Here is a 27,266-nt window from a genome sequence, read left to right as displayed (position 1 = left end):
GAAGGAAGTGTAGATCTACTATATGACTCAATATACCACTCCTCAGCAGATGCCTGAATGACTTAACATTCTACTCCACTTGTTTAGCCATGTTCTCTCTCTCCTCTTCTCCCCTCTGACCTACCTGCCTCCCACCCCCGGGGTAGGCTTCCACTATGTAGTCCTGGCTGGCCTTGAGCTCACAGAGATTCATCTACCTCTGCTTCCCGAGTGCTGAGATTAAGGATGTATGCCACCATGCCTGTCGAATTTTCTTTCTTATTTGTGGATCCTAGCTCTGAATTCTTAGATGTGAGTATATAGCCCAGAATAAACAGATAGGAGTAAGGGGATAGGGGACCGCAGTTGGGGTGGGAGTGGGGGTAGCTACAGAGAAGGAACAGAAGGACACAAGTGCAATGATGGGGAAATGGGAAAGATTGGGGAGGGGGAAGGGATGGCAACACAGACAGTGGGGATAACACCAAGGATGTTTGAAAAAGCCAAAGGGGTATCGTATTATTTTATGTTTAGTTAAAATCATACACACAAATACATATTAATAAATACATATTATATATACATAATATACACATGCATTTTTGAAAAATTTATTTTTTGATATTATAATTGTTGTTAAACACATACATGTGTACCTAAATACAATCTGCTCAGTTTTGTATTTTACTTGTATATATGTTTTTAGGGCTGACCATTTGATATTGGATAACTGTTGTGTTCTTCCCTGGGAAAGACTATTTCTCTCACTTAGCATTCTTTGTTGCCTTTAGTTCTTTGTCTTGGGTTGAGGCATGTGAGCTTTCTTCCTGACTGTACTGTCTATTGGTCATCATGTTTAGCTAGCCATACAGACTACATGGATATAGATTCTGACATTTCTAGGAGACAAAATCTCCCAGCAAAAAATCTCTGTTCCTATGGCTCTTACAGTCTTTCTACGCCTTCTTTCACAGTGATCCATGAACTGTGGGTGCAGGAGTTGTGTTGTAGATGTGTAACTATGCATTTTGATTGGTTGTGGTTTTCTAGACTGGTCTGTCTGTTTTAAAGAGAAGTATCCTTGATGAGGGATGAGAACCACATTCATCCAGCTAGATCCTGGAGGATACGAGATACATATAAAATGAAGTTATGTCATGTGGGGTGATGATCCCAAAAGTTTTAGATTTATCTAACCAAACTCCCAGGGCCAGGCATGGAAAATTTCCTTTGGAATTGTTGGTCAGGAGTCCAAGAGACAATATAGGCTACTATCATTGCCCTTGGTTGCCTCCCATAAACTGAAGGTAAGACTACTGCTGAAGACACCACACAGTTTCGACACAACAAAGCTTCCAACTTGTAAAAAGACCTAAAAAATTTTCTGTCCAACCAAAAAGGCAACAAAGGAAAGCTGCTGCAAATGTGATTCAAGGAGGCCAGGCTCCATCCCAAACAGGTAGTCAAACTTGGCGGTGTCGTCCATGTGGTCTGCCTTTAGAATCATGAAGGATACAAGAGGGAAAGACTTGTGAAATCTTCCATACTTAAAGAGAACTGCTGAGGGCATTGCATGCAGCTGTGAAAGTGAAGCCCAGATTGCGCTGGAGACCCCAAGATGTTAGAGACACCAGACCTGTGGGACATCTGCCAAGGAGAGCTGCACACAGGAAGCAGAACCAGTCCGAGAGAGAAGTGTGTTGCAGGTAGTAAAGCTGGGAAGATAGAGCTATCGAAGCCCTTTGATATCAAACATGAAGCTACAGGATTTGGAGTTTGCCTTGCTGGATTTCAGCATTGCTTTGGTCCAGTATTTCCTCACTGTGCTCCTACTCCTCCTTTTTGGAATGGTAATGTATATTCTGTGCCACTCAATTGTGGAAGTATATAATTGCTTTGTTACAGGGGTTACAGTTAAGAGATACTGTGAGTCTCAGAAGAGACTTGGACTTTTAACTTAAAGCCAGGTATGGTGGCACATGCTTGTAATCCTAGCACTCAGGACACTGAGGCATAAAGATCATGAGTTAAAGGCCATCCTGCTCTACCTAATGAGACCTTGCCTTAAGAAATAAGTTAATCTGAATTAAAATAAATGTGTCTATCAGATTAGAAAGAGCTTTTAAGCCCTTGAAAAGAAAAATTATCTTCTATAAGTTGAAATCAACTGCCTCAGAATAAATTTTAAAGGACAGACCTAAATGTTAAATAAAAGGCAAGTGTATACCCTTTTATATTTAAGAAATGAAACTGGACACAAACACTCATAGATGCTTTAGCTGTCATATCCCAAAGCTAGAAACATCAAACATCTTTCAATGCAGTTAAATTGTGGTGGATCCCTAACAAGGAATGTTACTTGGGAATAGAAAGCACAAATTACAGGCACACACAGTAACTTGGACATCTCAAGGGGATTATGCTGAGTGGAAAAATGCTACTCTAAAGGCTATACATTGTATGATTCCATTTATGTAACACAAGAAACACTGTAATAATGAGGCTGGAATCAGATTAGTAGTTGCTGGAGGTTAATGATGAAGAGCACAGGTGTACTGCTACAGAAGAGCACTGTTGTGGAACATCTGTTTACACCGTAAAGATGTGTCTCTGCCTAAGGCACCTTCTGATTGGTTTAATAAAGAGCTAAATGGTCAATAACTAGGCTGGAGAGAATAGGCAGGACTTCCAGGCAGAGAGAGAGAAACTGGGAGGAGGAATCTAAAATTTCACCAGTAGACCCGGAGCAAGTCAGATGTGCTGTACTAAGAAGAGGTAACCAAGCCATGTGGTAGAATGTAGAATAACAAGTATGAGTTAATGAAGTTATAAGAGTTAGTTGGGGAAAAGTCTAAGTTGAGGCCAAGCTTTCATAATTAATAAGTCTCTGGGTCATTATTTGTGGGCTGGTGGTCCAAAGATAGTCTGACAAGAAAGACTGCTACAGAGCACAAGGGCGTACTTCTTACAATAACTGAGTAAGTCTGTGTCAAGTGTCATAGTAGTTTCATATGTACACACACACACACACACACACACACACACACACACACACACACACTTATATTGAATACCCCAACCCAATAGTGCATACATGGCTGGTTAAATCAAAGCAAGCTCTAAAGCTGAAATACATTAATATACCATTAATAAACCTAATCTATTGAACCTGGTAGCTTGGCAACTGAGTATCTGTTGTTTGCCCTCAGGATGTCACTGCTGACTGGGAGCTGAAGCTCACTGCTGCTACTTAGCAAGGTGTTTTAGTACTTACAGATCACTAGTTCGCTAAGAGATCAAGATTCAGAAATTAAAGTATGACTTCTGCTGAATGCATATTGCTTTTACACCACCGTAAGTTAAAAACCAGTAAATTATATTATCAAAAACTGGAGACTGTTTCTACAAGCTTTTTATACTGAGAAAAAAAAAATCAAAAGTTTACATTAGCAGATTTAGATTTTTGTTGTATAACTAACCGACAGAACTTTTCCAGTTTAAAATGTTTTTACTTATTTCAGGTTGAGGAGATAACTTTTAATATGAATTTAAATATGTAAGAAACTACCACAAGCTTTATTAAGAATTACCAACTGTTTATATCTTGCCTCATCTATATTAATATACATAATCTCTTTCCTCTTTTTCTATGGTGTGTCCAGAAGCATACACATGTATATGTATCTAACCATTTGAAAGTGAATTGGAGACAAACTCCATTTCTCTAAATATATATATGTTTAGACCCACAGTCTCTAGCCTGGAACCACAGGCAGGCTAGACATTTCAGTCTCCTAGAAATGGGAGAGGCACAGATGAGCAAGTCCAATACTGCAAATGTTTTTCAAACTTTTGGTCATGTCTTGTTCACTCACTTCAGGGGTAAAAGCAAGACCTGTGGCCAAACTGAAAGTCAAGGGGCAGGGAAACAGCTCCTGTTTTTGTGGGGGTAGGAGAAATGCACCTCAACAGTCACATGCCAAAGGGCTTGGTTACAGGGAGAAGCAAAAAACTGGAGTATTCACGCAATTCATCTTATCCGCTAAGCCCAAAGCTTTCAGGAATGAGAACTAGTACTTAAATAAGTCTTCATGTGATTCTGATACACGCTAAAATCTGAAAGTCACTGGGTTCCAACGATTGCTGAGCTGTAGCACCAAAGTTTCTTACTCACTATGTGTCATGTAACACCAAAAAATATACATTACAATTTCCTCAAATGATACCAATGCTGTTGATACATGGACCATACTAATAACTATTGGGAAAGGGATAAGGAAAAAATTCCGGGAAATTTTCATCTGTAATGGCATTTGAGAGCTTGACAGAAATGCAGGAAAAGCAGGTGGAAAGGCAAACATGCAAAACTGCACAGCAGGTTTAAGAGCCAAATGGACAGAACTACACAGAGGTTAAACAGCCCCGGAATTAGAATGTATCCTACAGCACGTTATGGAAGATGTAGAAAGCAACAAACTACAGCTGGGAAGGGAACGTAAGAAATACAGTAACGAAGCAATGAGAACTGTAAAGACAGGCCAAGATGGTAGCTAGGAAGAACTGGATATATAAAGACCAAACTCGATGGCCAGTTGGATGTGGAGAATAAGCATCTCAGATAACTTTAAGGGGCTGGCTTGGGCAAGTGAGGCTACAATAACACACACAAACATAATATCACACATAAACATCATATACCACTTCATTACAGAATATATATGATAAAAATAAATGAGTGAAAAATTCAGGGCAAATAATCCATCTAAATAAAAAAATAAAAAATAAAAACAAAAGGCACATTATATTTTTCTACAAAGATTCATATATTAACACTCAAATGAAAATTAAGTTTACACTTAGCAAGACAAAGAAAAATATCCTGTTCATAAAATTATATATATATAAATATATAAATATATATATAAGCAATTGTTCAAAAATATAATTTTTTAAGATGTTATAAGAGCCGGGTGGTGGTGGCGCACGCCTTTAATCCCAGCACTTGGGAGGCAGAGCCAGGCGGATCTCTGTGAGTTCGAGGCTAGCCTAGGCTACCAAGTTAGTTCCAGGAAAGGCACAAAGCTACACAGAGAAACCCTGTCTCGAAAAACCAAAAAAAAAAAAAAAAAAGATGTTATAAGAGGCATTTCCCAAATAAGTTCTCATAAAGAACTGGGACTTAGGGATGAAGAGATAGCTTCAGTGGTTAAATGCATCAGCTACTCTTAAAGAGGACTGAGGTTCAGTTCCCAGTACCTACATGGTGGCCCACAACTGTCTGTAACCCTAGTCCCAGGGGATCTGACAACCTCTTTTAGCCTCTATGGGTACTGCATGTATGATGTGCACAGACATACATGTAGACAAAACACTACTATACATAAAAACAAAATTAAACTAATTAATTAAAGAGTCTATTATATAAAATAAATAACTGGGACTAGATGAATGGTGTCATGGGAAAGGCCTTGATAGCATTCCTAAACCCCTCCCCTGAAGATCTGCTTTGGATGAATTGTCCTATTCTCTCTCTTAAAAAAACAAACAAACAACAACAAAATTCATATCCTAAAAACAAGTGAAGCTATAAGGAGACCAAATAATATAAGGCACATAGATAATACATCTAATGACTTGATTTATCTAAGATTAAAATGTAAAGTATTCAGGGGAATGGGCAGAGCACATACAATCAGTGCTCTAGAGACACATTTTCTTAAAATTGTGCTTTTTAAAAATTTAGATGGGTAACATTTGAAAACATTTGGTATTCTTTAGGGCAAAAGTATATATGGCTAATCAAACACATTAAAATGGCATTGCTTAATTTTTATGTGCATGTGCATGCGTGTGTACACTTGTGTGAGTGTATGTACATGATGTGTGTGCAGGAGCCTACCAAGCCCAGAAGGAATGCCAGATCCCCTGGATCTAGAGTTACAATGGTGTGAGTCACTATGTAGGTGCTGAGAACTGAACACCGGTCCTTAGCAAGGGCCACAAGCACTCATAACTGCTGAACACTCTTTCCGGCATCTGACATAATTTTAAGAACGTTACCCATACCAGCTGTGGTAGCACATACCTGTAATCCCAGCACCTGCATACTTGGGAGGTAGAAGCAGGATGATCAAGAGTTTAAGATCATCTGTGGTTATACAGTGAGTTTGAAGTCAGCCTTACCTATGTAAGACCACAGCAAAACAACAAAACAAAATAGAAAGGGAAGAAAAAGGCTAATTCCCCAAACATTCCTCTTCTATACAGATGCCTCAGACAAGACAGAACAGTCTTCAAAATAAGGCCAATACTGCATGCGTGGATGAGTGGATTGTGATCCCAAATTATAAAATGAGTGCTACTAACTACAGATAAATGTGGTATGGAACATATATAATTTTGAAGATCTGAAAGCCAAAAAGCTAACGAACACCTTATATTAGCAATATTTCAAAAATGTCCCTATTGTTCAATACCCTGCAAATTGACCTTTGTAGAAAGAAATGTTATATATGAACAAGTTTACCAGGCTGCCTAACTAACGGCAACACAGAGCCTATATTTTGAAATATACATGAGGAGAAATAATCTTGTTTACTGTGAGCCATGTACCTTGACGGTTACTTATATGATTTTTCCTCCACTTACTGTTTATAATAGCTCAACAAGTAAGTTTCATCCTCATTTTAAATGTGTAAAACAAATAAACTTAAACAAACTACCCATTGTAAAACTATCAAGATGTAGAACTGAACACTAAAATCAGTTTCTCACTCAGATTAAAAAGAAAAGAGCTGAAACAGCTTTTACAATAAAGAAGACAATCTCACATCTACTATCAGACACACAAACGAAAACCACACTGGGACAGCAAGGTTTTAAATCTTGCCCACCACATAAGTGACAAACAGCTCTTGAGGAGACTGGCACACAGCTACTCTCACTACTAGTTAGAAAGCAGAATGGAGTTGAATGTAGCAATACTTAACATAATTACATATGAAAGCTAGGCATAGTAGTAGATCATACCTGTGTCATTTCTACAGGAAGACCAGACAAATGAATTTTGTGTTCAAGCACAACCTGGGCAGCATACTCTCATTCTCCCCTCTCCTTCCTTGGGTTTTTTTGTTTTGTTTTGTTTTTGTTTTTTTAGATAGTCTTACTATGTAGCCAAGGCTGGCTTGAATTTGTGATCTTCATGCCTCAGTCTCTAGAATGTTGGGATTACAGGTATGTGGTATAATATCTAACTTAAGTAAACAGGCATAAGAAGCTGAAATAGGCATTATGAAATATTATTTTAAAAAAAGTCTCTCTCTTACACACACACTCTCACACACCTGTGAAAAGACCTTTAACCAATGTGGAATAATTTCTAGGATATATCCAGCAAAAAAAGATAACATATTACAAAGCACACTGAGTGTAATTTTTTTCTCTAATGAAGGAAAATTAAGAATATGGACAAGCAACTGCTTGATTAAAAAAAAAGAAAGAAAGAAACTTGAAACTAATAAGATAGATATCCATAAATAACCTAGGAAAAAGAGGTTAATGAGCGAGGCGGTGGTGGTGCACGCCTTAATCCCAGCACTTGGGAGGCAGAGGCAGGCAGATCTCTGTGAGTTCGAGGCCAGCCTGGTCTACAAAGCGAGTTCCAGTAAAGGCACAAAGCTACACAGAGAAACACTGTCTTGAAAAACCAAAAAAAAAAAAAAAAAAAAAAAAAAAGAAAAAAGAAAAAAGAAAAAAAAAAGAGAGGTTAATGAGACTCAAAGTATAGCTGCTTAATAAAACTTTGACTTCTTCAAGTATGTATGTTAAGCATACTCCAAAGTTACCATTATTAAAAGAAAAAAAAGGAAATCCTGCAACCAAACACAATTAGCAACAAATGATGTATTATCATTACTATCACAAAGAACAATTAATTCAAGGAACTTTGAAAGCAGTAGTAACAGGGTACTACTAAATTTTCTGGGTTTGGTGAGTTGAAATGTAGACTCCTTTCCTTCTGTGGTGGTTTGAAAGAAAAATGGCCCCCAAACAAAGTGGCACTATTAGGTGTTGCTTTGTGGAGTAGGTATGGCCTTGTTGGAGGAAGTGTGTCACTGTGGGCATGGGCTTTGAGGCCTCATGTATACTCAAACCATGCCCAGTGTCTTAAGCCACTTCCTGTTGCCTGCAGGTCAAGATATAAGAACTCCCAGCTTCTTCTCCAGCACCATGTCTGCCTGCATGCTTGCTTCTTGCCATGACGATAATGGACTAAACCTCTACACTGTAAGTGAACCACCCCAATTAAATGTTTTCCTTTATAAGAGTTGCCATGGTCATGATGTCTCTTCACAGCAACAGAAACCCTAACTAAGGCACCTCCCAACAACTCTACTGAGAATATATAAATGTGAATTTATTATAAGGAATGATAGATACCTAGACACACAAAGAAGGCAATGTAAACAGTAAGTTTGGAATTACACAGTCCCAAGAGAAGAAATACCTGGAGCCACCAGAAGCTAGAGTTTCTTTTCCAGACCCTTTGGAGGGAAAATAAGTCTACTGATAATTTGGTTTGGGGTCTCTGGCCCTTAAAACTGAAAAGACACATTTCTGCTGTTCTTAATCACCAGATTTGTAAGAATTTGTTATGGTGGCCCTAGGAAGACATTATATTAGGATATATTCTAAGGACAAATAAGTAAAAAGAAAAATTAGAAGCTAGTCCACTTTGTGTTCTCAGTGTTGTTGATATAGCAATTATAACACAATGTTGTGTCTTGGAAGCCAGGTGAAGAGTCTTCAAGAGTAAACATATTAACTGAGACCTGATGGCTTGAACTGACAAGACGGAAGAAGTTCTAGGTGGCTATGAAAAGACATTTTGAAAATGACCGGCTATAAGAACAGAAAACTGTTAAAGAGTATGTTTAAGAAAGAATGGGAGTAGAGACTAAGTAAATTCAGACAACTGTAATGCACAGCTGAGAACATGTACAGCAGTAGGAGGAAAGACAAAAACAAGACAAAAGGTTTTGTTTTTTTTTAGTCATCAGGGTACTCGTACATGTTAGGCAAGTGCTCTAGCATTATCTCTAGGCTAGGACCAAATTTTAATCTCAAAATCAAAATCCCAGAAGAGGAGAAAAAAACAAACAAACTAAAATTACTCTATTACTATACTATCCAAATCAGCAGACAATGATGGATAAGTAAGTTTTAAAAGATACTTTTCACACATAATAAATATTACAATATCTAGAGACCTGTTCAACCAAACTGAATCACAGAGTTATACTAGTCCAACTTGCATAATACTGCATTAGAAATAAAATTTGATATCTATTTGACTGTGGCAGTATACATCTGTAACCCCAACACTTGGAGGGCTAAGGTAAGAGGATGACAAGGTCAAGGTCAACTGGCCTATACAGGACTATAAGAAAATAAGAAGAGCAACACATTTATGAACTACTTAAGCAAAACATTGTTATTACTTCTGGTGTAATGGGTTAGGTGGGAATTTATAACTAACTCTGAAACAGACATAACAGAAGTAAGTAAAGATTCTGATACTACACTTAGGTGGATGTAAACTTCACTGGCTACCAACATGGATAGCTAACTTTTAAGGCAAAACCCCAGAACTGACAACATCATAGACTCAGAGATACAAAATAGCCAGAATTGTCAAGGTATAAATAAAATCTTTGATTGTTTTAGAGAAAATATCTTTAAAAAAAATCTCTCATTCTAGATAATCTACTTGTACTTTCATTAAAGGAACTATTTCCTCCAATAAATTTAACTATGAAAGCAGTTGTGATAAATTAGGAGAGGAACCTCTAAATAAACTCATAGTAGTTTTTAAAAAATCTAAACAAAAACTTGGTACCCTAAAAGGCTATTTAACACAAAACATGGCACTGAAGAAAAAATAGAAGGAGCAAACATAATCAAAGTACCAATAATCATACTAATTAGGAATAGACTAAACATACCATTCCTAAGCAGAGATACTGCCACATAGTAGATGAAACAACAAGATATGTACATACTTCTAGAAAGACACATCTTACATTCAAAGATACAAATAAGTTAAAAGTAAAAGAATAAAAGGTATTCCATACATATAGTAACAATATCAAAGCTGGAGTGGCTATATTAATAGCATACAAAATGGACTTTAAAAATGGACTTTAATATAAAGAATTTAAAGACAAAGAGGGTATTTTATAATAATAAAAGAACCAATACATCAAGAAGACATAACATTCAAAAGTAGATTAAAAATAAAACTATCAAAACATGAGCAAAAAAAAAAAATGAACCTAAATGATGAAAAAGGATGAAATAAAATCAGCACAGATATAAATAACTGCAGCAACACTATCAACCCACTTGACCTAACTTAAATTTATGAACATTTCAGAATATACATTCCATCTAATGCTAGAGGAAAATGCCATAAAACTTTCCACATAGTAAGCCACAAACTAAATCTCAATACATTTATAACTGAGACATGTTAAAGAGTGTGACAACAAAAGAATGAACTCAAAATCCATTAAAAAATAAAAAAGGAAATGTAGGAAAACTCATCAGTCAAAGAAGAAAATACAACAGAAAAATTAAATATTTTGAACTGAGTAAAAACACAACACAAACTTCATGAGATGTTAAGGCAATGTTCATATGGAAATTCATAGCTTTGAATGCCTAAGTTTGTTTTTCCCTACACAAACTATAAACTTGTTTGAAAACTACTATATCAGAAACTGATTCAAGATTTTAAAGATTATTTCTGATTTAAAGAGCCTAGAAATACAAGATAATAAGAAATAGCAGAATTCAAACTATATATATGTGTGTGCACATTTATTTATATGTGTGTATGTATGTAACTGGAATTAGAAATAAGAGTTAAAGCTTTTAAATGAGAGTAAAATTTAATTCTGAAATAACAGTAATAGTTAACAGTAATGGTTTCCAAAGTGCTGTGTGTCCTGGAGAAGGCACAAAAGCATTAAACTCTTATAACTCCCCACTTTTGAACAGAAACACTAGTATACCCTAAATAAGAGGTCTCTTACAAGCCACCTAGTCCAGCCCCTTTGCTTTACAGGTAAGAGAAAGCAGACAGAACGACAGATTCAAAACACACTTTCAAGGGTAGATGCCAAGTTTCCCAGTCTCCTGATTTTCCTGTTCTTTCTCAAAAATGAATACGATTCTAAAAAAAAAAAAAAAAAAAAACCCAAATGCATACAGGTTTACAAAAAGGGATCACAGGGAAAACACTCAAACAATGGATAAACAGATGATTAGATTTTTTTTTATGCCTAAAATAAAACAAAACAAAAATCTGCTGTAACCTTAGAATGTTGTTTCCTTTCATGTTCTATAAGAAGAGAGGGAAAGTTTAGAGGCAGGATCACTTAACAATAACTGAAGATACCAACGATCAAAATAATAACTTACTATGGACAGAAAACTTAGAAATAAAGTACCTTAAGACCAATGATGTTTTGATGTACTTCTTTAAAGTAGTCTCCAAAACAATTTAGGTCGATATTGTCTTTCCTATGTAAAATGTTCAGAAAAGTTTCTAGAAAGACAAGCAGATAAGTAGAAGATATTACTGAAAATTACAAAATAGGTATTTTCAAAAGACACAATTAAGGGATGGTAGTGGTGTCATAGAGTTCAGTGGTTAAGAGCACTGGCTGCTCTTTCAGAGGACCAGGGTTCAATTCCCAAGACCTACATGGTGGCTTACAACTACTGAAACTTTAGGCCCAGGGAATCTAGTGCCCTCTTGCAGCCTCCACAAGCACAAGGCACCCTTGCAGTGCACATATATGCTGCCAAAACACTAACGCATTAAAAAAAACAAAAACAATAGCTGAGAGTTCTAATTTCCTGTCCGTGATGAGCTAACTTATCTTCCACAGCCCCAGAACCATACAATTGCATCTTCTCCAGGACACACAGCACTTTGGAAACCATTACTGTAACTATTACTGTTATTTCAGAATTGAATTTTACTCTCATTTAAAAGCTTTAACTCTTATTTCTAATTCCAGTTACATACATATACACATATAAATATATATGCACACACATATATATAGTTTGAATTCTGCTATTTCTTATTATCTTGTATTTCTAGGCTCTTCAAATCAGAAATAATCTTTAAAATCTTGAATCAGTTTCTGATATAGTAGTTTTCAAACAAGTTTATAGTTTGTGTAGGAAAAAACAAACTTAGGCAGAAGAGAAAAAGATATTTTCACAATACTAAAATCTGCTCTTTATTTATTTATTTTGAGGCAGGGTCTCACTATGTATCCCTGGAAACCAGACTAGCCTCAAACTCCCAAAGATCTGCCTATCTCTGCCTCCTGAGTGATAGGATTGAAGCCATGAACCACTGATCCCTGGAAGAATCTGCTTTTTAATATGAAGAGTAGATTATGATACTTCCCAGAAAGTGACACTTTTTCTTCCTGAGTAAAATAAACCACATGATATAGTTGTTGATTAGTATCAAATCAGGGAAGTAGTAATCAGTTTGTATTATGTGTCTCACTAGAACATAACACATCTATATTAAGCTTCATTACAAGTTTATCTAGCTTAGATGTATCTGGGTTTGGATTAACCTATTAACCAATATGAAATGCACTGCAATGTAAAGTAAAAATCCTATTTCCTAAATTCAGTTTTGCTCTCCAAGTCCTCCCAGATGTTAAAATCTTGTGCTTGTTCTCTTACAACACATAGCCATGTAGTGTTCTACGTTGGTGTTTTTCAGATTATGAGATCTACAGGCTTGGGATCTACAAGCTCCTTAAGCCAGTATTTTACTTAAGACTCTGTTCTCCTCCAACCAATTTTTACCTGGTTGGGTTGATACTGTCTGTTCCTTTAGAGAATACATGTGCTCAACCATCTGTTTCACAATTTAGGAAAATAAGTTAGCCTATATTTTTAAAATGTATTTTGCTATCATTATTTGTGTCTGTGTGTTACTCACATGTTATGTGTACCACAGTACACACATCAAAGTCAGAGAACCACTTTGTAGAGTAAGTTCTTGCCTTCTACCTTTGTGTGGATTTTAGGGACTGAACTTGGCATGACAGGCTTATGCAGCAAGCACTTTTACCAGCTGAGCCATCTTGCTGGCCCCAAATAACTTAGTTTTAAAAAATAATGTGAGAGGCTGGAGAGAGGGCCTGAAAGTTAAGTGCCCTCGCAGCTCTTGCAGAGGACCCAGTTCAGCTGTCAGCACATAACTGATGGACAGTGACTTCCGTTGAGGGGCTCCAGTCCTCTCTTCTGACCGGCATGCAAGGGGTACACATACATACATTTGGGCATACATATATAAATAAAAAACTTTTAAGATGTGATAAACTTTAGTTAAACAGAAGAAAGTCTATTTTTACTCTTGAGGAAATTTCAAAAGTTCACCTTTCTGATGAATTTGAAGACATGAAACAGAAAAAAGATGCTGGAAAAACCAGGGATTGGTTGAGACTGGCACATAAGGGAAGACTAGAAACTGCAAATGACTTAGTGACTGTAATAACATTTGGAGTTACAATAATTTCACCCAGAAAACTCTGCAGTTGCAGACACAGAAAACTATAAAGCCAACCACACCTCATGAAAAGAAGGAAGAGAAAGTAAGCAGTCACTGAGAAAGATTTTCAAGCTCAAACCATTTTCTGACTGCCTCTCCCTTTATGGTTCAACCACATGCCCGAACAATATAATTTCTGCCTGTGCACCAGGAAACAGCAATGCTAACAAAATAGTGTTAGCCATTTCAGATCATTTTTACTTGGACTACTTACTGCACATCTCTATATAGATTTTCATAGGCGACTTCAATCCTAACTATAGTTTCTAAACTGATTAGTTATTTTGCTCACATGTAGTATTAAAACCTCTGTGATACTCTTCAGAAACCCTAGTTTCATGCTTCCTCTCTATCTAAGATATGTAATTATTTATAAAAGCCTGGGATTCACATTAAATTATATACAACTTGATGGTAAATATATTATCCCTTATTTTAATAGATTCAATACCTACTACAATGCCATTTAGTTTTATGATAAAGGATGCCACGCTAACTGCTGACTCTCAAAGTTCTTTGCACACATATATGCATTCTACAAAACAATAGGATTTGAGAAAGCCACTTCCTAATTTCCCACCAAAAGAGAGGACTAGGGGGATGGCTCACTGCAAAGTACTTGCTGTGCAAGCATGCAGACGTTAAGTTCAGATCCCTAGCACCCACAGAAGATGTAGAAAACGGCAGATGTGGTGGCACATGCCTTAATCCTAGCCACAGTGAGGCAGAGACACAAGGATCCCTGGAACTCACTGGCCAGCTCCTCCTGCTGAATTAATGAGCTCCAGGAACCTTGTCTAGCAAAATAAGATAGAGATAGATAGAAGGAGGTACCCAACACTAACCCCTGGCCTCCGCATACATGTGCACATGAACAGGTACACATATATGAAACACACAAGTACATTTAGCAGGATTATCTGATCAAGAACTACTTTTCTTGAGTTATCTACATTTAAAGTTTATAATGCTTGAGGTATATATTCATACATTTATATACACATAAACTAATATTAAGGAAAGGGTTGCTAACTCAATTACCCACTGTGATGAAGTCACTCAAAACATGTAAAAATAAAAATGGGTATAAAACAAGAAGGCCTCATCTTCAAATCTATACAGAATTTGATTGTTTCTTAGCCACTACCTTCCCTCCACTTGGTCTTTTCATGTAAGTACTGCACTCTGATTGTGTCTAACACAGCTCCTTACTTGGTCTTTTCTATCCTTGGTACTCCTAGGTAGTTTTGCACAGCAGCTAACAATTTTATTAAAATATATTATTGTTTTTCTCTGTTCAAAAACCTCTCAAGTTATTTCCCTTTTCATTTAGAAAAAGGCACAATCTTTAATATCTATAAGCCTACATATAAATTTTGACATTTCTTAACCAAAACTATACCTTGATATTTTTCTCCTCAGTAAAATAAGTCTTTCTTAGTTCATAAAAATATTACTTGTAATATATAAAAGTTATACAACTTGGTGAGCTAGAAGAGACATAATGATAACTCAAAAATTAAGGATAGAAGATTCTTGTCTTTCCTTGAATCTCATCTCTACAAATTCTTTTGGTTATTTTTAAGTGTTTTTTTGTTGTTGTTGTTGTCGTCAGTTTTTTTGTTTTTGTTTTTGTTTCCGAGACAAGGTTTCTCTGCTGCCTGTCCTGGATCTCACTCTGTAGACCAGGCTGGCCTCAAACTCATAGAGATCTGGCTCTGCTTCCTGAGTGCTGGGATTAAAGGCATGTGCCACTGCCACTGGCTTTAAGTGTTGTCTTTAAAGTTGAGCGTGTGAGAATGTAGGTACCCAGGAAGGCCAGAAGGGAGAACTGGATTCGCAGGAGCACGAATTATAGGTGGTTGGGTGATTATAGGTGGTTGGGTGTAAGCTATCCAACATGGGTGCTGCGATCTGAACTCAGGTACTCTAAAAGACTACAAGCTCGTAACCACTGAGGCATCTCTCCAGGTCCCCATATCTACAAATCTGTAAGCTCAGGATATGAGATGGAAGTATGTATATAGTACTACAATATCAACCAAGAAGCAGGTATTAGAGGAGACTTTATATATTTAGAAGAAAAAGGATTTATAGTTTTAATGACAACAAAACCAACTTCATCTTTCAAATCAAGCCAGTAAGTGTTTTCGTTGAGCTCCAGAAGAAAAATTAACTCCAGTTATAGCTGTTCTGATTCTAACAAGTGGTAAATTTGTCAGTGGTAGAGAAAACCAGGAAACCATTTGCATTCCCTAGAACCAATTCGGTTTTCACTTGGATTTACACAATCTAAAATTGGTGTGATTCATGGTGACGGATTAAAAACAGCTACACATTTTTCGCTAGTCCTCATTGAAGTAGTCTAATTTCCCTCTTTTAATCTGGGTTGACTTTTGTGATTTGCATGACAAATAAAATACAGTGGAAACACCTCTGAGATTCCAAAGGCTGGGTCATAAGAGATGTTAGATGACCATGAAACAACCATGTAGGTGATTCTGTACACAGGTGTTGCAGCTGATGTACCCAGACTTCTTCTGGGTATCTCCATCAAAGTCAAATTTATCTGTCTGTAAGTAGCTTGGTCGCACTCATTGGCCAGCCAATACCTTTAAGTAACCACCATCAAAAGCATATGATCAAAGCTAAGCACCAACTCAATTCCTGATCAACAGAATTATGAGACATAAGAAAATGGTTACTATTTTAAGCTACTCAAAGTTTGGGGTTAGTTTGTTACATAGCAACAGACATCGGCAGCACACAGTTTTTGAAGATACATTTAACAAATGTTAAATGGTAGGGGGTATATGAAGTGGGTTTAAAAAGTAGTCAAGAAATAGAGCTGTTGCTGTTTTTCATATTCACTGTGGGCCCAGGGCATGGGGAAGCAACTTGACAAACTGAGTCATTAACAAATTAGACATTGGTTTGGGTAGAAGAAAAATATTCACAGTCCTTCTAGCAGCATCAGCAGAGCAGGAGATTAAAATATATCTATGACATAGAAATCTAGGACATGAAATACTGTGTTCTTGATGATCTATTTGGACAGAAGAAAAAGAGAAAAACAAAAAATGTGACTGGAATAAGAAAAATAAACAAAGATACAATAGATGTATATACTTTCTCTTAATTCAGATTCAAGAAAAAGTAATTATTCAAACAATGTAGAAAAGCAAGAACACAGGCTATAAAATTATAGTTCAGTCACTGATAGTTGAACAACTTTAAGCTATTAGTTTGATGGTGTCTTCAAATATAAAGTGAGGACAATAGTATTGAGCGCACATTTTTTTTAAAGATTAGCTAATACACATGAAATCAATAGAAAAGAAAATTTTTGAATATTAACAGTTGTGAGATAAACATAATATGGAAAAAAGTTGTTTTAAATTATTATTAATACCACTACGATTAATAAGCAGCATGTGTTGAGTACTTCTATATGACAGACATTCTGTCAATTGTATTATATAAATGCTAATCTTCACTATATTTTGCTGGCCAGAGATTAACCTCCAAACATTTATAAAATGCCTCAGTAAGTAGGCAAACTAATTGTTTAATAGCAATGCAAAATGTGGGAGATATGGCATACAGAAAATTCATGTACTAGAAAGACAGAATTTCCTATTATTGTTGATAGGAACAGCAGCTAACACTTCTGATGTATATTACTACCTCTTTTACACTCATAATTTTTATGGCATTCATGCAAAAACATATATTCATTTAGAAAAAAGCTTACTGCATAACTACTAAACACCAGACATCATGAACTCAATTATACCCAAAACAATATGGTTTCCCTGACCTAATCAACTTGCAGACTGCTGCAGGATGGAAGCCTTTTCAAAGAGGTGAAGTAATTTTCTCAGTTACACAGTTAAGAAGAGACATACGAACTCAAGAGTTACTCTAGACCTACGTTGTTAATTACTACTGTCAGTGCCTCAAAAACAGTATTTAAAAATAAAAAATTCCATAATTCCTGAGCACTAAAAAACTGAATGAAAAATGGTTGTTACCACAAATTATTAGCAATACTCACACAGTTCTCTACTACCTGACCTGGTTTAACTCATCACTTGAGCAATCAATCACATTATCAGACAAGTATGAGTGTTGAGAGTGATGTGACCATACATAAGCAATCATTAACAACAAAAAAGATCTAAAGATGGAACAAAAGCAGATCTTTATGCAAAGCAAAATATGAGTGGGCAAATTATAATGATGCCACCTACAGGACAATTAGTAGAATACAGACAACTAATTTGGAACTTGTAAACAATCCTTAACCACCTTTATTAGAAATTAATTTAGAGCCGGGTGGTGGTGGCGCATGCCTTTAATCCCAGCACTCGGGAGGCAGAGCCAGGCGGATGTCTGTGAGTTCGAGGCCAGCCTGGGCTACCAAGTGAGTTCCAGGAAAAGGCACAAAGCTACACAGAGAAACCCTGTCTCGAAAAACCAAAAAATAATAATAATAATAATTTAGAATGAAAATTAATCACTAATAAAATATTCACAATGGATCTTGTCCTACCCATTGTAAGGCTAAAATTTTCTAGGACTTGATTTGTAATGCATGTACAATAACATATATGGACTTCCTACAAAAGTGAACCTAGTCTGGCAGAGTTAAGTGGGTCTTACCATTTATTAGTAATATCTTTAAGAAACTTTTTCAAGCCTATTAGTTTATGTCTAAAAATGCTGACCCTACACAGACAGTCAAATAGATGAAAACTGACTTCTAAGGCCATTGAGATAGTTCAGTAGGTAAAGATGCTTGTGCAAGCCTGTCAACCTGCAAGGTAGTAAGAGAGAATCAACTCCACAAAGTTGTCTCTAACTTCCACATGTGCACTGTGGCAAGCACATCATACCCAATCCCCCAACTCCCATCTCATAATTTAAAAAAAAAAAAAAACCTAACTTCAACAGCTGTAGTTAAAGCTCTTCTGTTTATAGAATTTTAAAAGAATATTTATCAGAACACTCTAAAGTACAAGGCAGTATAACTAAATTTCATCTATTTTCAGGCCACATGAAGAAAAAATTAAGAAACCGGGCAATTTTCTTTCTTTCTTTCTTTCTTTTTTTTTTTTCCGGTTTTTCGAGACAGGGTTTCTCTGTGTAGCTTTGCGCCTTTCCTGGAACTCACTTGGTAGTCCAGGTTGGCCTCGAACTCACAGAGATCTGCCTGGCTCTGCCTCCCGAGTGCTGGGATTAAAGGCGTGCACCACCACTGCCCGGCAGCAATTTTCATTTAAAAAAAAAAAAGTCTTGATAAGAACTGTTAATAATTATAAACAATATTCAAAGATTATTCTAGTTACTGGAAATAATGACCAATAGATAATGTGTGCAAGTTAGTTATGAAAATCAAAAAGGTAAAAACCTTGCCTTATAAAGATAATATTACTGTCCACAGAAGTGAGTTAAAATTGGTTACAACAAATCTACTTAAAATGTACTTCCCTTTAACTTTGTCTATAGATATTATTGGAAAGTACCATGAGTACTTAAAAGATGGGTGACAATTAATACTACAAATCTTCTACAAATGTACTGTCTCATTATTAGTCATACTTTAAAATTCCCATTATCAAAGGCAAAATAAATAAGATAATAATCAATTTTACAGGGGTTTATATTTGGCATTTACTAGTATCAACAAATTGCCACAGCACATTAAATCTTGATATAATAACTCTATTTTATAAAAAAGTTAATACATGAATAAAATGAGTGAACCTCAAAGAAACTGTTACTTAATATCAAAAAATGATAAAGCTGAAAAGCTAAAACCCATGTATTACACAGTAATGCCAACTACCAGTCCCAATTGCAGTGATACTACAGAAGTTAGTATCTACCATGGCTGGTATTTTTATAATAGATTAGAAGTACAATACTTGATAATGGCCAAAGAAAACAACCTGTTTTGTTTTATACATGGCTCTTAGGGATCAAACATTACTTCTAGGAGCATATTTCCAAAACTGGCTCATTTCTGATGAATCTTACCTATACTATGACTAGCATGATCTTCTAGAACAGGAGACAAGAGTAAAGAGATGAATAAAAATCCAAAATTTTAAAAATGAGTAAAAATTTCAAGGCTGAGGAGATGGTTCGGTTGATAAAGTGCTTGCCACACAAGCATAAGGACCTGGGCCCTAATCCCCAGTACAGAGGTTAAAAGTCAGATGTGGTGGTAAACACCTGTAGCCCTAGATCTGAGGAGGCAGAGACAGGGTTCTTGTAGCTTGATGGTCCACTAGTCTTGTCCAATCAGGTTCAGTGAGAGACCCTGTCTCAAAAACACCACTACCAACAACAACAAAAAACAAAACCCCAAGAACCACCAGCAGCATCAACAAAATGAAGGAGTCTCAAAAAGAGTAGGAGGAAATGATAGAAGACACCTGACACTGACTTTGGGCCTCCACATGTACATGTACACATGCATATAACACACACACACACACACACACACACACACACACACACACACAGTTTAAATCCAAGGACATTAGAGGAAAAGATTAATGGGAATATGGGCAGTAACAGAACCTGGCAGAATTTTAAGGCCCATATTGAGAAAAAGGTTCTTGGAAAATAAATAACTAACCACTTGTTTTACTTTATTAATGAATTATCACTTACCAATTATAACTGAAGTTTAAAGTATTAGTCAATGCTGTGTTATCCATTCACGTTAGAAAGGAAGCATTTTCATTTCATTAAATAGCTTTATAAACTACAGAATTTAAAGTTTTTTGAGACAGGGTTTCTCTGTAGCTTTGGAGCCTGTCCTGGAATTCACTCTGTAGACCAAGCTGGCCTCAAATTCACCTGCCCGTGCCTCCTGAATGCTGGGATTAAAGGTATGCACCACCACCGCCAGGCTGAAGTTTTTGATACACTAATTCTCCTTTATCTAATTGAAAGCAAAAAGTCCTGGCTACTTTAAAAGAGTTACAAAATTGAGAACTAATTCTCCTTCACCTAACTGAAGGCAAAATAAAATCCTGGCTACTTTAAAAGAGTTATAATCTTGAGAAAGTAGTGACAATACAGACTTATTTCAGTAGTCAAGTCTTGATTCCCACTCAGTAAGAATATAATTTAAATTTTCTATTTTTAACAAGTTTCAGAGAAGCTGTAAGTATCCTCCAACTACAGCAGAAATTTAGTAAATTTAGAGTACCTTCTGCCTGAAAAATAAACAAAATACTTCAACGAACTTCTAAAAAGAGGAACTGTGCCAAATGGCTATTACCTACTTTTATTAGGAACTTCAAATTCGGATAAAGTAAATTCGAAGAAAGGACACACACTTTTCATCCCAGCACTCAGGAGGCAGTGGCAGAATAATCTCTTGTAAGTTTGAGGCTAGCCTGGGCTACACAGCAAGTTCCAGGCCAGCAGCTAGGGCTTACACAGTGATCTTAAAAAAGAAAAAAGTGACAACTACCACAAACAAAATGACAACTGAGTATAGTTGTTTTAAACATGTTTTTTTTTTTCTGCTAGAAATAAAGATAAAGAATTGGATTCCATGGATTTTCTTTTATTCTATACTTAAAAAATAATAAAACAAAATTTTCCTCAAATTCAATGTAAACGTAAGTTTTTAAGATCACGAATAAAAATGGGTTTTGGAAAAACAGTCAATACCTATCATGTCATAAAATTCTGTGATAAAACATTACTATAGTTTAAAAAACAAAATTATAGTAGCAATGACTATTATTGACAGTTTAAAGAATCTATACAGTTCCTTGAGATGAACTACAGTAGATGATAGAGATATTTATTGTTTATCAAATAGCCATGTGTGATCCCCAATATGGCCCAGATTCCTACCAGTATGTAACATATTTTGATTAATGGGTTGTGAGTGGAAGTGATCTGTCTATCCATGGCTAAAATATTTAAAAGTTAAAGGAAGACCCACAAGCTGTTTATTTCCCTGTGGCATACTAATGCTCCAGATGCCCAGCTATATATATATCAGCAGAAATTCTACCAGAGTGGCTTTCTGATATACTGTGAAGAGCACATCTATTCCTTGGCCAACTGTTGAATAAGTAATGTTAAGCTACCGACATTGTAGGGTTAACTTACCATACTGTGACTAAAACAGGTTTATTAATACTAGACAGCAATAATTCTACCCCATATACTTAGTAGGTTTATGTGTAAAGATCAGAACCCTATGATATGACACTGCTTTCACAGTGAATGTTGCATGGTCTGACCTTCTGTAGTCAACTCAGAAGAGCCCAACAGACAGTAAAAAGAATGCTACTTCATCTCTAATATTCAACCACATATACTAAGAAAACTCAGCTGTATGCAGTGCCAGGTGCCTGTAGTCCCAGCACTTAGAAAGTTGACATAGCAGAATCACTTGGATACAGAGGTTTCAGCCCAGCCTGGACAATACAGACATACACCCTGGAGTGATTATATCATGACACTCTATCCTAAGAAAGCGCTCATTCTCTCCTATGTAACAATAAATAATCACACTAAATTAACTGGCATTATTTTCTAATATATAGTCTGCACTCAAATTTCCCCATCTGTCCCAATAGTGTATTCTAGAAGGATAATAATTCAAGATCAACCAATCAAGGATCGAGTTGCTATATCTCTTTTAGTCTCCTTGAATCTGGAACAGTTTTTCTACCCTTATCTTTACTCTTTCAAGATGCTGACATTTGTGAAGAATCAGTATCAATTACTTTATGGTGTTCATCAATTTTACACTGCTTTGATTTTTTTTTCTTCTCATGACTTAGGTTGAAAGAAATTGTGTGTAGATAATTAGAGGGAAAAAAAACCCAAAGTAAATCCTAACACATCTTCTGGACCAGTGGTGACAAGAGGGGGAGAAGAGATGGTGGTCATGGTGGTGGGAGACTGACCGACTTAAAACTACTTTTCATGCTTTCTTACTATACACACAAGCCACTCCCACTTTGAATCCACATGCTGATGACTCTCAGCCTTTCCAGAGAAATACAAAAAACAAAAAACAAAAGCTGACTACCACACATCTTTGACTGTTTTACACACAATTCAACCTGATTATGTTCAAAACTCACTTCAATCACAAAAGTTACTGCTGATCCTCTTCCTCCCATTTTCTCTACCTCAAATGTCACCAGTAAAGCACAGTCAAGAACCTTGCCTCTGCTTCACCCCACACATGAAGTAAGACACCAAGAAGCATATTAACTTTTAACCTATATTTCTTAAGGATATTCTCTTCTATCCAACTATACTGTCTTTGTTCTAGGACCTTGGAATTTCTTCTCTCTTTTTCAATCGTCTAGCTGGGTTCCTGTCTCTTAGTCTTATCATCTATAGCTAGCTTCTTCACTGTATAACTTATCTAAAAACACACTTCATCAAATGACTTCCTCTTAAAATCCCTCAATGGTTCCCCTTCAAGCACAGGATAAAGTCAAACTGCATTTCCTATCTAAAGCTAACTAACTGACAAGCATTAATGCTGCTGTCTTCCTACACCATTCTCCCAACTTCAGCTAGTAGATGCTACTTTTATGGCTTTTGTTCATTTTTAGTTGGGGCAAAAAATATTTCATGGAGAGAATAATTACATTTGAAGTTCATTAACTTTTTCCCATGTAAATCTCAAAATAATCTGATCAGAAAATATTTAATGAGCCTCTATATTATGTGGAAGGTATTCTATTAAGTACCATGAAAGACACAAGGTTATGTACCTTAGGAAAGTCTAGGAAGAATTTCCAACATAGAATATAAGCTTGATTTAAAAAACCCAAAACAAGAACAAAACAAACAAACAAAACAAAAAACATGTAATTTCATAACAAGGTAGAAAAGTAGATCTAGGTAAGGTCAGAGGAAAGAAAAATTATTTCCAAATGTGAAAGGTTAGAAGGAAAGCAGACAAAATTTCCTAAAGGGGGGCTTTATAAACTCACTCTACATGAGTAGACTGATAAAACAGCTCCCAGAAGCCATATGTTATCAACAAAATCCCAGGCCCAGGGCTAGGGTACCTCTTCATGAACTGTTACGGTCAATGAGGTCTCAGAGGCCCTTAAAACAACACAAGCCATTGCCAAACTAGACTGTAAGATTCTTTTGCTAAAGACGCCAACATACTTTGACTGCAGAACATAAAGAAATCAAGTTGGAATTGAGCTAGAAGCTTCCTCCTTGCTGGCTAGCTTTTAGTGTAAGGCCACTGTGAGAGGTGAGAGAAAAGTTATCAATGGTCTCATCCATTAATGGTCTGTGTGTGACCTGCCAGGAAAGATGTGCCCACTAGTATAATAGTGCCAGACCCTCGAAGGTTACCAACTGCTTTCAGATTGGATAAGGCCTGTTCCACAGGAGGGAATTCATAACTGGGGAGTTCATAAGCCCTAGGAGGTACCTACTGCTGTAGCTTTGCTAAATGGACATGCAGTTAAACTGCCTTCTAAATATTTATGTTTATACCTCTAAATCAGTGCTGCTCTCAACCCTGGTCAGAGAAGATTCTCTTTGCTGTGAGCAGTGGTTAATTCAGACTAATAACTGGTTAAAGTTCTGAGAATAAGTGATTGTGAAATTCTTAGCCCTAACCGGTACATCTATATCAGTATTCTCTACCCCTAGCCCCCCAAGGCTCAGGGAACGTTGAAGAAGGAATAGAGAAATGTAAGAGCCAGAGGATAGGGAGAAATGCTGTGAAATAGTGTCTTCTGAACATGATCCCATGGAAGCTGTAGTCACCTGCACAAGATGGAGCCATCTACACTTGAATACAGCTTGGGGAGGGGCTCATGAGGCTCCGCTCTTCTCTGAAGAACTATTGGCAGTTGATGGCTGCTGGAGGAAAATCATCTCTCTTCAGTTGGACAGCCACTGGTAGGTTGCCTGTGCTACAGTAAATAACCCTACACTGATGCGCATGAAAAGTAATTCAACTGAGTATATCATAAAACACAACAAAACAACAACAAAACTCTAAATAAGCTGAATAAAACACATACAAGTAGGAAAGAGATGTTCTAGGAAGAAGTGGTCCAGAGAGTTGGAAGAAATAAAGGGTAAAGAAATAAATACGTGTGTGTGTGTGTGTGTGTGTGTGTGTGTGTGTGTGTGTGTGTATGCATGCATGTATGAAGCTGTCAAATAATAAAAACTTTTTTTTAAAGATAAAAGTTTGAGCATGAACATTATCGTAGTTCGAATGTATAAGCTCATAGGGAGTGGCACTATTAGAGGGTGTGGCTTTGTTGGAGTAGGTATGGCCTTGTTGGAGGAAATGTGTCATTGTGGGGGTGGGCTTTGAGCTTCCCTATGCTCAAGCTATAACCAGCATCTCAATTCACTTCCTAATGCCTGCGGATCAAGATGTAGAACTCCCAGGTCTTCCTCCAGCACCATGTCTGCCTGAGTGCCACCTGCCATGATGCTGATGGACTAAACCTCTAAACTGTAAGCCACCCCAATTAAATGTTTTCCTTTATAAAAGTTGCCATGGTCATGGTGTCTCTTCACAGCAATAGAAACCCTAACTAAGACAACTGTGAAGGAAGTAACCATTCTTGCTCCCAACTCAATTCATACCAACTACACTAAATTAGTTTTATGTCCCTACACATAAGAAATCTTCATTAAGTACACTTTTATTAAAACTGAAACTGAAAGGATAAAAGGTATTAAGTGGATATAAACTCAGAATCTAGCGAATATCCTTTTGGACAAAGTTCTCCATGTGTTATGTCCGTTCTACAATGTCTTCCAAATAGAATATTTAATAACTAACCAGTTTCTAGCATGTTTTCTAGATTCTGCAGTCGTCACAGAATGCTTCTAGACATGTAAATATAGTATTTTTTCTTGTTAGTTGAGCCAAGAATTTCTCAAAGAAAAAATAGAAGGCAGGGCTGGAGGGTATCTGGGCATGCCTGTTAGGGATTATCTTCAGTGCCTTGGTTGAGGTATAAGTCCCTTCCTACTGTGGATGATGCAAATATTTGGTTGGGATCTTGAACTGTGTAACTAGAGAAAAAGAACTAAGCAACAGCAAGCATTCATTGCTCTCTGCTTCCTGATTGTGGGTACAATATGCCAGCTTTTCCAAGCTCCTAATTCCTTAGCTTTCCTGCTGCGATAGACTATACCCTAGAACTGTAAGATGAAATGAATCCCATCTCTCCTGATTTGCTTTTGCCAGAGAATTTTTATCACAGCAACAAGAAAAGAAACAGCTGTAGAGATGGCTAAGTCAGCAAAGTGCTTGCCCCGAAAGCTTAAGGATCTGACTTTTGTCCCTCAGAATGCACATTTTAGAAAAATGTAACAGTAACAGGCACAGTAACATTCACTTGCAATCCCAGCCCAGGGGAGGCAGAGGCAAGGAGGATCCCTTGCGCTTGCTGACTGACTGACTAATCTAGCCAATCAACAAGTTCCAGAGTCAGTTACAAATTGTCTCCTAAGATAAGGTGGAGAACTGAGGAATGTGCATGCTATATCTACCTTGAACCTTTACACAAACATGTCCAGATGTGCACAAACATCCATACTTTTACTTACACACACACACACACACACACACACACACACACACAGAGGAAAATAGCAAATGAATAAAATAAGCCAATACTTAAAGATACTAGAAAAAGAGACATTACAGAATTCTCTGTCTCAAATATAGTTTACCATGTAGGCTTCTAGCATAAATATATCTATTTTTAAGTCTTGGCTTCAACTTGTTCTGCAGTTTAATATTCTCTCTTCCTCAAGAATTAGTTCAGTGTCCTAGCCTATATAATAATTACTGTATTTCAAGACAGATTACCTGTACCTAAAGTAGTAATATCAGCTCCCATACCTCTCTTTTCCCTTACTTGCTTTTCCCACCACTAAACAAAGATGAGTGTGGGGAGATGGCTCTGTGGCTGTTTCCAATGCAAACAGGAGAACCTAAGTTTCAATCCTTAGAACTCAAATAAAGCTAGGCTCAGCAGTAGTTCCAACATTCCTGCTGTGAGATGGGAGGAGACCTGAATCCTGAAAACTTGTGGGACAGCTAGCCTGGCTTGTGTAGTGGCACATAAGACTCACTGTCTTAAACAAGGTAGAGGCCAGGACCAACACCTGCGATTGTCCTCCGACTTCTGAATGTGGCATGTGCAATGTGTGTACATGTGCACAGACACAGATACACAGATGATTCTGATCCAGCTCAGGGCTAGAGCTTCTGCTTGTGCAGAGGCCAGAGTTTGATGACCAGCACTGAAAAATTAAATTCTTTCTTTTTAGAGTGAAGAGATACAAACCACTAAAGCAATTATTATTATTATTATTATTTTTGCAATCAGCATATAGTATTTAACTATTTCTCTATGTACAACTATATAGGTAGGTGGAATATTTTTGTTATTGGTTAGCTGGTTTAATTTTTAAATTTGTATTTATATTAGCCAATATTTTACCCATATACTGTAAATGAACATTCTAGCAAATGAATTTTGGTGTCCCTCAAGTCTCTTAAGGCTAAATTCTTGGAAGTAGGTTTCATGAGAAATGCTTAATTTAAATTTTGACTGAAAGA

At 36.7% G+C, this 27,266-nt stretch overlaps 1 protein-coding gene across 3 annotated transcripts in view; it reads right to left on the bottom strand.

Annotated features, from left to right (window-relative positions):
• The window catches only part of Nipbl (NIPBL cohesin loading factor), a 148,076-nt gene that overhangs the window by 92,799 nt on the left and 28,011 nt on the right, over nt 1-27,266 (bottom strand). Inside the window, exon 2 of one of the 3 annotated variants that reach the window (XM_059276117.1) lies at nt 11,493-11,590. The exons of the other annotated variants lie outside the window; for them this stretch is intronic. The gene's annotated coding sequence lies outside the window, so the exon portion shown is untranslated. The remainder of the gene's footprint in view (nt 1-11,492; nt 11,591-27,266) is intronic. 3 annotated transcript variants of the gene reach the window in all.

Source organism: Peromyscus eremicus, chromosome 11 (genome assembly GCF_949786415.1).
Source record: "Peromyscus eremicus chromosome 11, PerEre_H2_v1, whole genome shotgun sequence".
Lineage (NCBI taxonomy): Eukaryota > Metazoa > Chordata > Mammalia > Rodentia > Cricetidae > Peromyscus > Peromyscus eremicus.
This window is presented reverse-complemented; position numbering and strand designations above follow the sequence as displayed.